This window comes from Protopterus annectens, chromosome 6.part0 (genome assembly GCF_019279795.1).
Source record: "Protopterus annectens isolate FY-2018-M chromosome 6.part0, PAN1.0, whole genome shotgun sequence".
NCBI classification, from domain to species: domain Eukaryota; kingdom Metazoa; phylum Chordata; order Ceratodontiformes; family Protopteridae; genus Protopterus; species Protopterus annectens.
Window position 1 is genome coordinate 1,302,819,633 of NC_056737.1, and position 18,014 is coordinate 1,302,837,646.

General features: G+C 42.9%; 1 protein-coding gene across 6 annotated transcripts in view; it reads left to right on the forward strand.

Moving 5' to 3' along the window:
• LYPD6B (LY6/PLAUR domain containing 6B) overlaps window positions 1-18,014 on the forward strand; it is a 1,153,451-nt gene that overhangs the window by 973,407 nt on the left and 162,030 nt on the right. The window lies entirely within an intron of this gene.

The window sequence follows — 18,014 nt, forward strand, 5'->3', positions numbered from 1 at the left end:
AACATTGAGGTGCAAAGCAATGACTGCTATGTGTAGTACTGTGGTCACTGTAACTGGATGGGGTGTAGTACAATGTGCCATCATCATCATGCATCTTGTGGTCACTCACGGCTACTAATTTGTGACAGACCACCGCCTAGCATGCTGTACCTGAACTGCAGTGCCGTGGCTATGTTCATAATTACACAGCCACTTTGTACATGGGTGTGTGAGGTGCCCAATAGGGAGCATTGCCTAACATGACTGTGTTATGTGTTGAAGAGTGTTGCACAGCCCCATGATAGGCCTCTACCCCTGAGGTACATCATGTGTTTGTGGATGACATGTGGGATACTGAAGTGTGACCGTACAGCAGGTGTGTGGTAACGCCATATGTAGCATGTTTTTGTGTACTGCGTATGATAAACGTGTTATGTTGTGTACAGCTGTAGTGACTATGCCTATCCAATGTGCAGTACGGTGTTGCCACAACTGTGTCTGATGCTTTGTGTATTGCATGTCATTGAGGCAGCTACTGACATTACTGAGCTGTGCAATTTCTTACAGCAAACATGCATGGCATGCATTATGCGTAGGTGTGTTACGTGTACATGGCCTACACCTCACCTATGATATGCACATTTCATTACCAACAATGCAGTTATACCACACTCACCAGCATGGATCGTCTGCCCTGCTGTCACACTAGAGGAACCTATGAGAATATGAGAGAGTTCGTCAGTGGCCACAACTGTGGCATTGCTACTGCGGGTATGCTAAACTACAGTAGAACAACAGTCAACAGTCACAGATGTACAGATAATGTTCCACATATCAGTATTGCACAACACTGGCAGCACAACTGCTAAACACACAGTACACATCTCACATAGACATAATCTAACTATACAGTTAACTGTAGTCTACAGATAGGGCATGTTACCTGCTCGCTCTATGTGAACATGCTGGGTGGCTCCGGCCTCCATGACAACACATGCCAGTGGGAATTGCTGCTGTTGTCCAGGAGCCACCACGCTTAGGAGCAGCTCCTCCACTATGGTGAAGGGGGGATGAATGGCCACCCCACCACCTGTGGCAAGCTGTTGTCTTTGGATATCAGGCGCACGCCACCGGACATGTCTAATTAAATCACTGCAGTGATGGCGTACTTGCTCATATGTCCAGTTATGCATGCCTATGTCATTTACCCAATGAACAAGATCCTGCCACAGTGCAGTCTGCTCCTGCTGGTGCTGGCTGCTTCTGGAAAACAGCATTGTGTAGTGCTGCACCAGGCTTTGCTGTATCTCATCTTCCTCCGCTGCTGTGTACGACGGGTTACATTGGTGGGCCATCTGGCTGAAAGAGTTATGAACAATATGTGTGAGCGAGTCCTGTGGCACACTTTATACCTTTAACCACAGATATCACTTTACTGACATATATACCATTCATTTGTCTGTCAGAGGATACACACATTCAATACCACTTATTGGTTCTCAGGCCACAACTAACTAACGGTGCCTGGCACACTCTATATATCAAACCACTATACAACAGTACCCAGCACACTGTTTGTGACACAATGCACAACCTTGCCACAGGGGTATATATCACCCCAATGCACGAACAGAGATGTCATCCATTGCAATAAATGTAAAGTACAGTTACAGTAGTACCATTCAACCACCTTAGTTGTTGATGCCATAGCCCTGCCTAACATGTCTGCACAGTTGTTACTATAGGTGACATACTGCTGTAACAGAGTATATATGTTGCTAAATACACATGCATACCCTGTAACACACATATGATTGCGCCCATGGTACAGACATAATTACATACACATCAGACAAACATACAACACACCACTGTATGCCAACACAGATGAGCTTTGCCTGTGTACCATACAGTACTGTGCCACTACTTACAAACCCTTATGCCTGAGTTATGTCGTCTGTGCAGACTATGGGAAACACACAAGACAGTGTTTCCAAGCAATGTGAACACACACCATTCTGTTGTGTTTAGGCCTACAGCTTCAGGTAATACTACAGTTCATATGGCAGTTGGATTCACCAGCAGTACCAGTCAGTAAGCATACGTGTATTGCTTTAGCCTACAGTGAGACACCACGGTCGTCAACAAGGAACTACGTCACATCGTATGCCATACTACTATGTCTGCCTAACAGTACAATACACATCTTTTGCTGGCCTCATAGCTAGGATAGACACTACCATGTCAGATACAACTTCACACTAACCTATCACACCTTTACAGACCTTGCACACATTCAGCGTTACACTTATTCTACCTGACATAGCAGGTATTGCATTGAGTACACGTGTGAGTGCATAGTGCCATAGGTAGGTAATATGCTATTGGCCCTAGGGCCTACAGCAGCCTAGCCATATGCTACCCTGGCCTTTGACACACATGTACTTTGATTTCACTTGCCCCTGTCAACCAGAACCACAGAGGGGATTCCTGGGGTGTTTTACCAATCTCCCAAACAATCATCAGGGGTATTTATGACAACCGCTAATGAGGAGCTTTGTTTGCTATTGCAAGGTGGTCTATTCCAGTGTATGGCATATCTCTGAGATAGGAACCTATCCCTCCAGCATGTGCTGTTTAGTGAGCTGACAAGGTTTAGGGCCCTAGAGTGTGTATCCCGAAGGAATTGTGATATATTGCCATGGTGGTTGTCACCCAGCTATGGGTCTAACATACCTCTGTATGTCTGGCAGAGGTCACCTCTGTGTGGGCAATATGCAATACAGTCTAGACATAGTTTTGTGAGTCAGTCTGCATAGAGCATATGTTTGCGGCCAGTATTACCCTTTGTGAGGTATGTCTTTTGCCTTTCCACCTGCTGTAGTTGTCATGTGAGGTACATAATACATAGGGAATTGTGATGAGTAGAGGGGAACACTGAGCTATATTTCCGTAGATGACACACCTGTTGTCATGACACATACCACACACAGACAGATTACAGGTCTAGTGTGGCACTGTCTTTATCAAAGTGGAGGCTGCTGTCCACCTGTGTCCCATGTTCCCTTATCACACCTTCAGTGTTAGGTAGATCTCTCCCTATGTGGTAGTTAATGGATACAGTGTTTTGGAAAGGTGAAATGGCACTGCAGTATCGACACATGTCTACAGTCCATGCCTTGGTCACCACACACCTGTTGCAGTACATATGACCCCATGTCTCTCTGTGTGTGTATATATATATATATATATATATATATATATATATGTATGTATATGTATATATATATATATATATATATATATATATATATATATATATATGTATATACATACATTTACACATCCATTGCTGTACACATAGATGTACATATAGGCACATGTACAGTCCACCTTTCATGGTGGGATATCACTTAAGCGACAGTTGTGGGATGTACAGTTATGTGATTATATTGCACAGTGTTGTGCAGAATGCATTGTGGTGTCCTCAGCTCATGTAGCTTTAGCAGGCCTCACTGGCTGTAACACAGCAGATCTGACAAATCAGTTCCACAGCGTTTAACCACCACATGACATATATCAGCACTGCATGCTGTTTTCTATGCCACACACTACAACTTACATAGATATATGCACATAACAACCTTCAACAACAGATATCTGTCCACCTTTCACTAACAGTTGCAGTATGTCCCTTGCCCTATGCACACATGCAGATACAGATAGATATGTACTGCTGCAGCACATGGATGATTTGCAGTGTGTAGAGTACTCTTCAGGAACATCCACTACATGCAAGCACATACGTATGAGTTACATACCTTACCTTTGTATTTCCCTGCTCCATCTGTTGTTACAGTTTTGTAGTTTTTTTTTTTTTTGGTTTGTTTTAGGTTTTCTCCCTCTATTTCTGTTTCTGTCTCTGTCTCTGACTCTGTTTCTGTCTCTGTTGTGTGTGTCTCTGTCTATGTCTCTGTCTCTCGCTCTCGCTGTCTATCTCCCTGTACCTGCAGTATTATTATTGCATGTGTGGACAGCAGGTACAGCCTGCTTTTCTAGGTATCTGCACATGTGCATGTGACAGCCTCTGCACCAATTGCTGCCCACCATTCAGTAATTGCATGCAGCCTGCTGTGTGGTGATTGCAGTACTCACTGTGATTGCAGCCCACTGCTATAAAATGCTAGGTTTGGTAGGCGTAGCCCTTTCAGCTTTCCAAGCTGGGGCCCATGCTTGTTTGCTCTGGACACCGTTGTGTCAGTCAGAAGGTTGGTATATGTCTCTTATCTGAAGCTAGAGTTGTAGCCAGTAATATGCATGTTGTACTCAAAGCTGAATGTTGCTGCTTCCAGTACACACTTCTCAGTGTAGACATGTACTCACCCCTCCAAATGCTAACACAGGATACATGGGAGTATGTACTTTCTTTCTGAATTAGACAATTAACTGCCATACAAATGTGGTTATTGCACTGTATTCCTGTGGCACATGCAGTGTTTGTGAACTGCTATACTGTAATTATTACATTACTCACTTCTGAACAGTTCGTGGTTTGTTTGCGTTGACATTAGCACAGGCTGCTCAAAACAACTGGATATATTTCAGTACTGAGTATGCCTACCTACACCCATGTTTTTGCCTGAATACACAGGTGTGTTGTTCCTTTGGGTAGGGCTGCAGAACTGCAAAGAGCATTTTTTATTATCATGAGAGGTTTATCTTGCTGAACATACAGGGTTGCTGTGTACCTGCTAGTCTATCAAGGCAAGTAGTCTGTCTGCCTAGCTCCCACCTGTGGACGTAGCCAGATGGTAGCTAGAGGTTAGCCTATTATACTTTGTCTGTGCACCACACCAGTCTTTTCAGCACTGGCACATTGTCATTGTCACAGTTGGTTGCTAGCAGTACATGGCTACATCCTGTGATATTTCTGTGTTGTACTCCTACATAAGGGGATGCTTGTGGAACTCCTTCCAAAGCTATTTGCAGAGTGTGTAACAGCAGTAATGCTGATATGCCTGTGTTTCTGCCTCTGCCAGGCCTCAGATACTCTCAGGTATATATTTGAACGGCCTCAATGAAAGGTACATATAAGTGAGATACACCTGCAATATATTACAGACATATTGCAGTTGAGACTTTCTTGGGAATCAGAGCATATGTATAACTACACCTTTTCCTGACGTGCAAGCAGTGTCTACTCTCACCTATTGACATTATTCATTACGTGTGATTCCACACTACTCTGCCTAAAGTTAGTACTTTTCAAAGTGATTCAGTGGGGCACAGCTAACATTTGTTTACAAATCAGGGACATCCCTGTAAAGCAGTCATGGTTGGGAGTCTGGCCTCTGCCCTATTCAACTTTGCCAGTGTTTATTCTGGTCTGATACTGTGTGGTGTTTGTAAGGTGCTACTGTAATATTATTCCCAGCTAGGATGGCTGGTTCTCTTTTCACAGTCATGTCATGCAATTCCACTACAACTGCTGGTAAAGACCCACAGAACAGGATTTGTGTTATGCCATTCCTAATTTCCATTCACATTCCCACATTGTAATGCATGATATATTTATTTCAGCACCAAGTTGTTTGTATATCTGCTGTGGCTTAATGGTAATTCATGCAGTCTATTGTGTCAATGGTCTGGGGTTTGAGACTGGCAGAGGATTTTTGTTTTGCTGCTGAGCAGAACAAGGGCCCTGACATAGAGTGACTAAGGCACTTTTAAGCAGTTGTAAGCAGGTTTGCGCGACACTTAGCGATGCTTAGCTAAGCACACACATGCGCACACTTGCTTAAACCCGCTTACTACCACTTAAAAGTGCTTACTCCCGCTAACCCCCATGCTAATTTCTTTTAAAGAAAAGAAAATGGGGAGATAGGAAAGTGGTGAAAAAGGGGGCACAAAGAGGGACAGACAGTAGGTAAACAAGCTCGGGATGTGCAGGACGGGTGTAGAGAAGGTCCATAGCTGCCCATTTCTTTACCAGCAACAGCTGTGCATATGCAATAAATTTGGAGTGATATTTGAAACCTTCCACCCCTGGGAGAGGGATAAGGACAACAAAGTCTGTTGTACTGCCAATTATAATTATCAGTTTACATGTCCAGTGGACATGTGTGCGAAATGGGCAGCTATTTATGGGGCGTAATTTTTTGTGGGTACAGATTGCCCTTTTTTTTTTCAGGTGAGAGTGGAAAGTGAGGTAGGGGAGGTAAACAGACAAGACAGACAAGATGCATACAGGGGCAGTGTATGACACATGGGGTGGGTGAACACAATTGACGGGGACGGATGTTTGGAAATCGTAAGCCCATGAGCCCACAGATGGTAACAGTGGAACTGAGATCTTCACCCATGGGCAGTCACCACCTCACCTTCACAGCCCCGAGGGTGGCTGTGCTGGGGGCTGCGTAGGATGGGCAGGCTCACCCATGAGACATGCCACTCTCGCCTCGAGCTGGCATAGGGGATCCGCGACTGAATGCTGGATCTCCCTACGCACAACAGCCCGGACCCTTCGAAGGGTGACAGGTGGCCCTTCTCTGCCCATGCTTGCATGGGGGGGGCGAGCCCCATCCCCTGCATTGCTTCCACCCAAAGGTGGCACAGGACCAATGGAGGAGGGGAGCCCAGGCTGGGTACCAGACCTGCTGGTGCCAGGTGCACTTGCCAACTGAGGAGGGACGGGTGGGTCCGCTGGGACTGGCCTTTCCATACGTTCTGTGATTAGGTGTGTTTAATTACAACATAAACAACAGCATTCCAGATTAGTTGTAACAGCATGCAGTAATATTCCCATTAACCCAACACACCAAGGTTTCAACAGTTGAACAGCAAGCATAACACATGCATATATTGAACGACAGTGGATATTCCAACAGCATGCAGGGATGTTTGGTAGCAACAGGCCACCATGATTGTGGTGTTTGAACAGGGCAGAAGCATAAATGTGAATGCAAATATTTATAGAGCCATAGCACATATATCCCAACAAATATTTAAGATTACACATACCCATTGAGGTGTGGAATTGCATGGTTTATGCACATACAGTAGGGTGTAGAAAAAAAAACTCAATTAACATCTTATAATTACTTTTAGTCTGCACTACATTCCTAGTGACTGCAAGTGTATATCCCCTACATGTATTATTACACTTGCCACCATGCATTAGGTTGTGTAATGGGTTTGGCTAGTTCAATATATACCTGACCTATATCTGACATACTAGCTGTCCAAGATGCAAATGTTACTGCTACATATTTCTTGTTTGCATTTATATTTCTTTATCTACATATCTGGAGGTTTTCACATGACATTTTCACTTCAATTTGCACGGAACCCTGCATTTCTTGAAGCACACTCACATTTCTGGGGAACAAATTAACATGCTACTCGTGTGCCAGATTTACTTATGCATGCCAGTGAGTAACTGACTGTTGAGGACTGTATATAAGCTTCACAGCTACTAGCACTTCCATCACCCACTTTAGATGGGACTGCACAACTATGGGTTGCCAGCAGTTTTCAAACCAGTACTATTTGTATAATGCAAGGGTGCAACAACATTTCAAACTAAGTGACACAGACACACTCTGGGTTTTAGACCTTTATTACTGACATTACACATTTTTCCACAGGCCCACTCCTTAATTTGTTATAACAGTGCATATGGAAGACATATTCAAGACATATTATACCTTTATTAATAGGTTAGAACACTCTCTTTTTCAGGCTCACTCACTTATTTTATATGACAGTACCTGCAGAGATATTATTCTGGACATATTTTACCTTTCTTAATGGGTTACTACACTCTTTTTCTGTCTCTCTGACTTTTTTATCTGACAGTATATGCAGAGGACTTATTCAGGCCATTTTATGCCTGTATTATTGGACTACAACACTTTATTTCATGCTCTCTCCCCTGTTTTATATAACAATACATGCAGAATAATCACTAACCTGTCTGGTGGTGCTGCCTTAGCAGCCTAGATGTATAGGCTTGCTGATTCACAGCACGGTCACCTGCATCTGTAAAGTAAATGAAGGGATATTGAGACATACCTATCCGTTATACAGAATCAATTATCAATTCTTACATATTGCATTCCATGGCTACCTGCTCAGTTGTGGGGCATCTTGCATCCCACGGGCCTCCTGTATCCATTGGTTCAGGTGGTCCTGCTTCCTTCTCTTCAGGTCTGCATGGTGGTGATGGACCTTCTCACCAGTCCGCGGAATGCCTGTGACACTGGTGAGGTCGTGAGCTAACCGGTTCCAAGCCTCTGCCTTGTAATCCGTTCCTTGGAACTGGCCCTGCAAGAGTCTTGACTCATGATGGTGGACGAGGAGCCAAATCAAGTATTTCAACTCCTCGATGGGGTTTAAATATGCTGCATTTCCCACACTTTTTTGTGATTGGCCGTTTTTGAACATTCTCAGCTGACTGCAGACCTGCTTAGTAATGGTTAATCTACCATTTCTAGGTATATGTATGTTAACAGTGGCTGTTTCTCCTAAGCTGTCATGGCTTAGTGGTTCTGTAGTTTGATTATTATGCACAGAGTCCTGGGTTTGAACCTTGTCATTCATTTTATTTTAATACTGTCCAGACAGGCTAGGGGGTGTGGCTGCATTCAAGCAACTTTGCTCTAGGTTGCTCCACGGTGCCCTACGGTGCCCTGGTTGATGCGGCGCGCACGTCTGTGCAAACAGATTGCGCTGGTTAAAGCGCTATTATACTATGGGCAACTCTGTTGCACTGGGTAAAGCGCTCTTAAACTTTGGCCAACTTTATTATGCTGGGTAAAGCGCTGTTAAACTTTGGGCAACTCTATTGCGCTGGGTAAAGTGCTCTTAAACTTTGGGCAACTCTATTGCACTGGTTATAGCACTATTAAACTATGGGCAACTCTGTTGTGCTGGGTAAAGTGCTGCTTAACTGCAGGCAATTATATATCAGGATCCTTTAAAAATATATATTTTGTTCACTGATACATTGGCCATTTCACTGCTTTTTACTAATATTTTAATCATATATGTCAGGTATTATTTCATATACTTATTTAAAACATAAATAAGAAGGGGAGTGGTGGGACTCATGAATGCCTGCTCTTTGTGCGAACGCTCTACCATTACGCTATTGCTATTTGGTGTGATTTGCATAAACATTCTTTCTTATGCTCTTCCATGTCAGAATTGCTAACTGCAGCTAAGCAATGGACACACCCGCGCACACACACTGAAATACGGGCAGCTATTTCAGGAATTTAAAAAAAATAAAATTAATGTTTTACTTTTTATAACTGTGATGGGGGTTTACAATGTCAGGGAGTGTGATGTTGGGTGAAGGACATTTGAGCGGACTCGCTCTTGTGTGTTTTCATTTTACTTTTCCAGCCCTTGCAGGGGCATGGGCATTTAGACTGCTCGGCAGTTGGACACACCCCCTGCTTTCCTGTATGGTCCATGTAAGACTTACAGTTGAGTCAGCATGCCCTCATGAATATTCATGGCACGCTGACGTCATACAGTTCAACTGCAGCCTCTGAGTAAGACTTATTAAATCTCACACGGAGGATTCGTGAATCCGGGGGCAAGTGTTTTAATTGTAATATGTGTAATTTTTTAATGACAGACAGCACTGAGTTAACAGTTGGTGGATATACCATCAAAATAGAAGGAAAATATAGTTGTAAATCAAAGTTTATAGTGTATTTAGTACTATGTATGCGCTGTGATTCATTTTATGTAGGACGGACTATAAGAGAATTAAATAGACGAATATAAGCATAGGTATGCTATCCTTACACAAGATGATAAAAATGCACTTCTCAAACACTATAAAAACAACACAAGATGTCATGTAGATTTTAAATTTATTGTTTTGGATGAAGTAACTAATGTTAGTAATAGATTTGATACAGAAGATGAGTTGGGGTGGAAAGAATATGTATGGCAGGTAAAATTGAATGTTTGCTATCCACCTGGGTTGAATGATAGATCTGATTTTGTAGCCTATCTTAAGAAAAGGAAGTTACATCATTACTAGTATATCATGTGTTTTTTAGATAAGTATTTAAGGTGAAATGTTTTAATACACATTATTCAGTCTGAGGAAGTCTGATTTGGATGAAAGCGCATACTGTTTATTGTGTTCAGCTATTTTTGGATTATTAAATCTACTCTACTTCATTGCCTGGCTGTGCCTGTGGTTTTTGGTGACATGTATAAGAAGATGTATATTTAGAGGCTGCACAGCATATCGAACAGCCACTATTCCTACAGTTGCCACCTTTTAAAATGGCCATGTAGAACTATAAGCTAACCATCTTTTGCATGTTTTTCATTTTTGTTGTGCTGTCATGTGATTAGTTTCCAAGACACAGCAGCACTGTACTGCTGTTGCTGCATTGTTTTATTTATGGCCCTAAAAACGTTGTTTTTTGTATCCTTTTAGCCTGCATTCTACTCTATTTTATTGTCTGCTAAGCTATCATCAACCTTCTTCCTCGTTGGATGAGTTGTCCAAGTTCCCAACCCTACCACCATTTAAGTTCAACCCTGGGTTTTATGCTGAGGCAGGTCATGCAGCATAGCCATACTCGGTTCACATTAGTCTTTGAAATGAGGATGTGTGCATATGTCCATGTGTATCTGAAAGAGGACAGATTACATATGCAAATGTGGTTTGGCTGCTATTTAGAAACATAGCAGTGGCACCCTAGGTCCACACTTATGTGGTCCAGAGGAAGTAGACTGCATGTAAATAGCCACATAAATGTTAAAGGCACAGACAGCAATAAAAAGCTGATGTGTAGCTTATCACACATCCCTGAGCAACATCATCAGCACAGCAGTCCTTGCCAACTTAAACTACATAAGTAAAAGAAGTGGAACCACAACGGAGCCTGCACTGTTCTTCAGATGTGACAACACTTAACAAGGGCCAGCAAGGAGCACAGATCATGTATCTGTTGAAACAACAAAACCTGTCAGCTGGTGTTTCAGCTTGAGTTCAGTGAGATCTGTGGGAAAACTGATCTGTGTAAAGCTACACAGAACACTTACTGCATTTCAGTTGCTGTTCTGGTCTTGTGAATTCAAATGTGATATTTGTTTCTCTTATTTGAATAGAACTTTGATGTTTAAAATGTACTTTTAAAAGGGTCCTTCATATGGTGAGCCGTGGTATAAATTTTCAAGCTTGACTGGTCAGTTACAGTTGTTCTTCTGCCATTTTGTGCAACATCTCCTAAACTCAGACATTGCTGTCATTTTTGTGCTTCGGATATTTTCACTCATTGTCTTTGCTTCATGCCATATGGACAGATTTTTATATCACTGTGGCTGTTGTGTCATTTGGATTTTAATGCAGTTTTACATTGTTATTAATGATTACTGTTATTAGTAGTATATTTGTTTTATTGTGCTCTGTTTATTTTGTGTACAGTGCTTAGTCAATAAGCAGTGTAATACATTTGAACTTGAACTTTACTGTAGCTGTCCACTATTGTCCTAGCAGTATATTATGTAGCAGTATGGTCTGTTTCTTTGCTAAGGCATTCTGGACAAAGCCAAACATAATGGGGTGACAGAGACTCAAATTCAGGGACAATTTTTAAATGTTTCTGTAGTTCACTTAAAACGTTAATAGGCCACCGGGTTTTGCATCACAGGGTATTTTCTAAGGAGTTAGAGGTTTGAAACACTAATGTCTGCCATTATTAACTCAGTGATGTCCCAGAAAATCCAAAGCATTTTATGAGGGGATAGGGTAAAAATATAAGGTAAAATCAGGGAGTTAAAAAGGCAGTCACGGTGTTATCTGGTTATGTGGCACTTTCTATGCTACATTCTATATAAAATTGATGTTTGTCTTTTCAGTGTTCTTGATCAGCAAAATGATTATACACATTGTCACACTTTCAAGTGTATGTCCTTGTGCTCACCCCCAGTAAGACAGAGACATACAACTCACATAGAAGACTATGCCATCATTTCTGGGTGGGTAGGGTGACTGACTTATTGTACACTGGAGCAGAACACATATTACACTGCGTATTGTCTCCACCATAAGAAATAATACTGTTGTATTTTGTCCTCACACATACAGATGCACAGTAACTAGTGTGTATGTGTACCAAGAAAATTCCTTTGTTTTTGAAAAAGTTTATCAGCTTATTATTGGTATAATAATGGCAGTATAGCACGTGGTACCACAGGAGCACACAAGAGCAGCGGCGGTTAATCAAGGTTAAACTATTCGGGCTACCTAAAGTTCACTCTTCATTTTTTCCCTTAGAACAGCTCTTCTTGAACTGTACTGCCTATCTAACCAGCCTATTCTCTAACTAAAAAGTTCAGCTCTACTTGATTCCTAAGTAGACTATTCTCCATCTGTAAAGCCTAGCACTTGCTCCTAAAGTACTTTTTACTCTGATATAGCACTTTTATTATACATAGTACCCCACTGACCAAAAAACACCACATCCCCCGAAGTCCTTTTTTCAAACTCATCTCCATAAAGTTTTTGCCCATTCCTTCTAGCATGGTGAGGGATCAGTTGCTAGTGTCCTCTCCTGCTCAGCTGGTGAATCTGGGAATATTGAGGCAATGTTACAATTGCCTCATGTTCACTGACAACCCTCTCCTTCTCCCACAAAACACAAATACATGCGAGAGATGCAAATATATAGCCAAACTGGAGGCTGAGCTCTCTCAACACAGGACTGGCAAGACCAGACAGGAGGAGAAGGTAACCACACACACCACAAACCCAGTCTCACATAGCACTATCACAATTTTAAATCATACACATAAACACACAAAGACATACTCGGAGGCTCTGATCAAAAACCTACCAAAACAGCAGAGGCCACCAATGCAGACACCCAAACAACTGCCTCCACAGGGCACAGCACATGCAACACATAGACCACAGAGTCAGTGTGCCAAATAGTCACAGCCCTTAAGGCCAAACACAATGCCAGACACACTCGTCATTGGTGACTCCATAGTCAGACACACTGACGTCCCGCTCACCAGATTGAGTAAGGAGAAGGTCACAGTAAGCTGCCTATTGGGTGCTAGAATCCGCCACATAACACAAGCACTCAGGTCACTCAACTGCAGGTACAAGTATGACTCAGTCATTGTCCATGCTGGTGTGAATGACCTGAGACGTACCTCCCTGGACTACATGAAAAGAGACATAGAGCTCTCTGATTATGTAGCCCAGGCAGGTATGACCCTGACCTTGAGCAGTATCCTACCCTCACCAAGAATGATGCCACAATACGAAGACAAGATGATCAGCTTTAATAATTGTCTTAAACTATGGTGTCATTCAAAGCGGATCCAATGTCTGTCTGCCTGGGATGACATGCTGGACAAGCCACGCTGCTTCGCAAGGGACGGCTTGCACCTGTCACCCCTGGGCTTCCGGATTTTGGCAAAGGCTCTTGCCACCCCCATTGTGCCTTTTTTAGGCAGGGCTCAAATTCTAAACCTACCACCCTAGAACACAAAAAAGGAAAAAAACTAAGGGTAATGCTGCTCAGTGCCAGAAGTCTCAACCTCAAGATGCACGCACTTGAAGCCCTTCTCAGTATGGAGAACATCGATGTCTGTGCTGTGACTGAAACCTGGTTCAAGGCTCCTGAGAGCACCCCGGCACTATCAGGTTTTACCTCATATCATGCGTTCCGGCCCCAAAATCTGGACAACACCAAGAAAGGGGGGAGGTGTCCATATTCATCAAGGACACCCTCACCTCAAGGTTGGTGGCAACGCACGATGCATCGGAAATCATCCAGGTGCAATTAACCATAGGCAAGACTGCTCTGCAGTTTGTAGCCTGTTACAGGTCACCCTCTCAAACTCAGGAACCTCACACAGCTTTCCTGAAAACACTGGAGGGGATAAATATATCTCCAAACACCATCATACTGGGTGATTTCAACTATCCAAATATAGACTGGGATCACTACTCAAGCCCCAACACTCTAGCCCAAAGGTTCCTAGAGTTCATAAACTCAAATGCCATGGAACAATTGGTCACCATCCCCACAAGAGGAGAAAACATACTGGATCTCATCATCACAAACATGGGGTCACAATGTTCAACACCGGAGGTATACCCGTCATTGGTGAGATCAGATCATAAACTAATCTCACTGGAAGTCCACATCCCGCCCCCACCCCAGATAAAAAAGACCACAGTGAAGAACTTCTCAAAAGCCGACTTCACACTCCTAAAGACTGGTGTGGTCTCTTTCAAGGCCCCCGAGCCAGCAGAAACCATTACTTAAACCACTGAATCACTTACAAATGCCTTTTACCAGCACCTCCTTGACTGCATGGATCAGGCAATCTCAAACAAAACAAAGACTCTTTGTACCAAAGGCAAGCGTCCAGTCTGGTGGACCCCAGCCATAAACAAGCTTTACAACAAAAGGAAAAAGCTACTACAAGATAGAGCAAAATCCGTAAAATGGAAGACACCCTTGATCATTATAAGTAAAAAACTGAGATCTCTCATAAAAGCATCCAAGGCATATTTTGAGAGAAAAATCACTAAGGACTCAAAAGACAATCATAAGGCCTTTTTTAGCTATGTTAGAAACCTGGGAGGAAACTCCCAGATATGCTCAGAATTAGTACAAAATGATGTAAAAATCACGGAACCTACAGACATTGCCAACATACTGGCTGACAGGTTCAGTGCAAATTTCCCCAAAAGGAGAGATATCTATACCAGTGGACTGTAGTCCCCCAAACATCTCAAATGCTCAGGTGAGAACTGCTCTCTCCAAGGCGAAAAACACTGCATCCATGGGACCAGATGGTGTCCCTGGTTGTGTGCTCCACAAACTCAATGAGGAATTAAACCCGCAGTTAGGGCAACTGTTTAATCTTGGTCTCACCTCAGGATACGTACCCAAGGAGTGGCGTACGGCAACGGTGGTCCCACTTCACAAAGGAGGTGCCTCCACCGACCCCGGAAACTACCGTCCCATCAGCTTGACAAGCCTGGTCTGCAAAGCTATGGAGAGGATCATAATGGAACTCATAAATAAAGACATAGGGGACTTACAGACATTGGATCCAACCCAGTTTGGCTTTGTCAAGGGCAGATCATGCCTTTTAAACTTGGTTGACTTTTTCGAAACAGTCGCCAAGGCCATTGACGAGGGCAAGGCAGTCCACACAGCCTACCTTGACCTGGCAAAGGCTTTCGACACAATACCCCACTCGGGTATCATTGAAAAACTCACCAGCCTAAACGTAAACCCATACGTCACAAGATGGGTTGCAAACTGGCTAAGTGACAGAACCCACAGGGTCAGAGTTGCTGACGCCATGTCAGACTCCAAGCCTGTCACAAGTGGTGTGCCACAGGGCTCAGTCCTGGGCCCACTCTTGTTCGCCATCTACTTTTCAGAAGTACAGGCAAACACAGGAGGATTATGGCTGACAAAGTTTGCAGATGACTGCAAACTGGGCACCATAGTTGAAAACCCACCTGACACTGACATCCTTCAGAAGGGTCTCATAGAAATGGATAACTGGTGCCAGAGCCATGGCCTAAAGTTAAACGCCAAAAAATGCATAGTCATTCCCTTCGGGAAAAAGAAGGTTACCCCTAGTTACCGTATAGGTGGCAATCCACTAAGCACAGAAGAGGTTATCAGGGATCTGGGGACCCAGGTTGACAGTAACCTTTCGTTTGACACTCACGTTGCCAGAGTAGTTAGGAAGACCTTCTACATTGCCCACCTGATTATGAAGGGATTCACATCTAGATCTAGGGAGGTCATCGTTCTCCTGTACTCATCACTCATCAGACCAATGATTGAGTACAATGCCCCATTCGGAATGTATCTGACCCGACACCTGCAGCAATTGGAAAGGCCCCAAAAGTTCCTCACTAAAAGGATAAACGGTCTCAAAAATATGTCTTATGCTGCCCGACTGAAGGAACTCCAGCTCTATTCAGTCGCTTACCGACTGCTCAGAGGTGACCTGTGCCTGACATACAAGGCCATGTCCAACCCGGAATTAATGAACATGCTTCACCTCAGAAAATCTAAATCCATCAAAACTACAAGGGCAAGAGACTTAAACCTCAACACGGCTATTAATAGGACGTGCTGGAGGGACAGATTCATCACCCAGAGACTCCCTATGCTGTGGAACAAAATCCCGGTTCATGTGAGGCAGAGCACCTCGCTGGCCTTGTTCAAGAGAAATCTTGACCAATGGATGGGAGATCGCAGGTATACCCCAGGGATAACCTCAGTGTCACTGCTTGACAGAGGCACAGCAAAATAATGGGCATAGTTTCCTTCAAACTAAAGGGGTGGCGAAAGCCACAAAACTCTGGGCTAGGCTTATAAATGCCCTAGGGCAGATAGCCTAGTATGAACCTATGAACCTATGGTACCGACAGTGCTTGGCTGCATTTTTCTCCTAATCGTTACAGTTATATCTGGCCAGTTTTTAAATAAAACTATTCATAAAATAATGTTTTTAACTGTACTGACATAACTGAAAGTTCACTGAACTTTGCTCCCACTGGCATCCATAGATTTTAGTTGATGTACCACTGTGCATGTGCAGGACCCTGTCCATTAAAGTCTACGATGCAAACCCATATGTTAATGTCATCAAGAGATAAAGTAGAATTGGGCAAGCATATCCATAATAAAGCATTTAAAATCTTTTTGTTAAGAAATGCCCACAAAGAATGGGTACAGTTTGGTGGGAAATCATTCCGGCACTTGAGCTGTAAAGTGCTGCAGTGTTTTTAAGAAAGGAATACGATTGCCTGTTGCAAAATAAGCATCATCAGTATAGCTGGCCCATTGTTTCGCCTTTTGTTTTGATAAATACAATAACATATTTCAAGACCTTATCAGAGCCTGATCCAGCACTGGGTCACCAAGGGCCCACTGGCTGGGAGGGGGGCCCACTTGTCAGGGAACTGTCACATTTACTGTTTAATTAAAAAAAATGTATTTTTTTAAGATAAGCATGTTTTTCTTTAAGACTGCTCTCTGCATCCAGTTGCACACACCTGTTGCTTCTGTGTGTATGACACAGACCTGCTGTTGTTTTCTCCTTCCATTCCATGCATGCAGAATTTATATACAAGAAGAGATTCCTGTACTGTGCTGCTTCTTGCTCACATGGAATGTTGGCTCACTCAGACATTGCTTCTTCTACAGAGGGACAAGTAAAGTGTGTGTGTGGGGTGTATATGTGTGTATAAAATGCACCAGATAAAGTAGGTGGTTATTTAATTTGCTCAAGCTCAAACCCTGTACCTTAGTTACAGGAAACAACAGCCTAAATCCTCTACTGCAACTACCTAGCTTTAATAAAATGAGTTTTAAGGTAATTTTCAAGAGAATTGAGTTTCAGGTGCATTTTTTCAAGAGCATTGACTTTCAGGTGTGTTTTTCAAGGAACTGAGTTTCAAGTGCATTTTCAAGGAATTGTGAGCTTCAAGGGAAGAGAAGTTTACTGCTGTTCATGCTAAGTCTGTTTATAATGTGCAGCTATTTTGTTTATCAAATGGTATCGCTGTTGTCCTAAAGAGTTGGAAAGCATTGTTAGTAGCACAACAGATAGCATATCTTCTTTTGATGCAGAAGGCTGTGGGTTCTACTCCCACAGCATGTAGATGGATTGCTGATACTGTGTTGTACTTTACAGGCCGAGGATACTGTAGTCCTGAGTATGCCCTCCTTTGGATAAGATGCCTAGTTACTGTGAACCTGTTGTCAGTTTGCCATCCATTCCCTATTGCAATATTACTACCTTACCATTTTTTTATGTAACCCAGGCAGTTTATTCTTTAAGGGTGGAAGGCACTGAATTTGTAGATGAAACACTGAAATATAAAGGTGTTTGCAGCAACCTCTTCAGTAGTTACAAATCTCTTTAATGTGGAATTATTCAGATGGCATTTACTTCTGCAGATATTGTGCATATTTACTGGTTCTGGTAGATTGTGATGA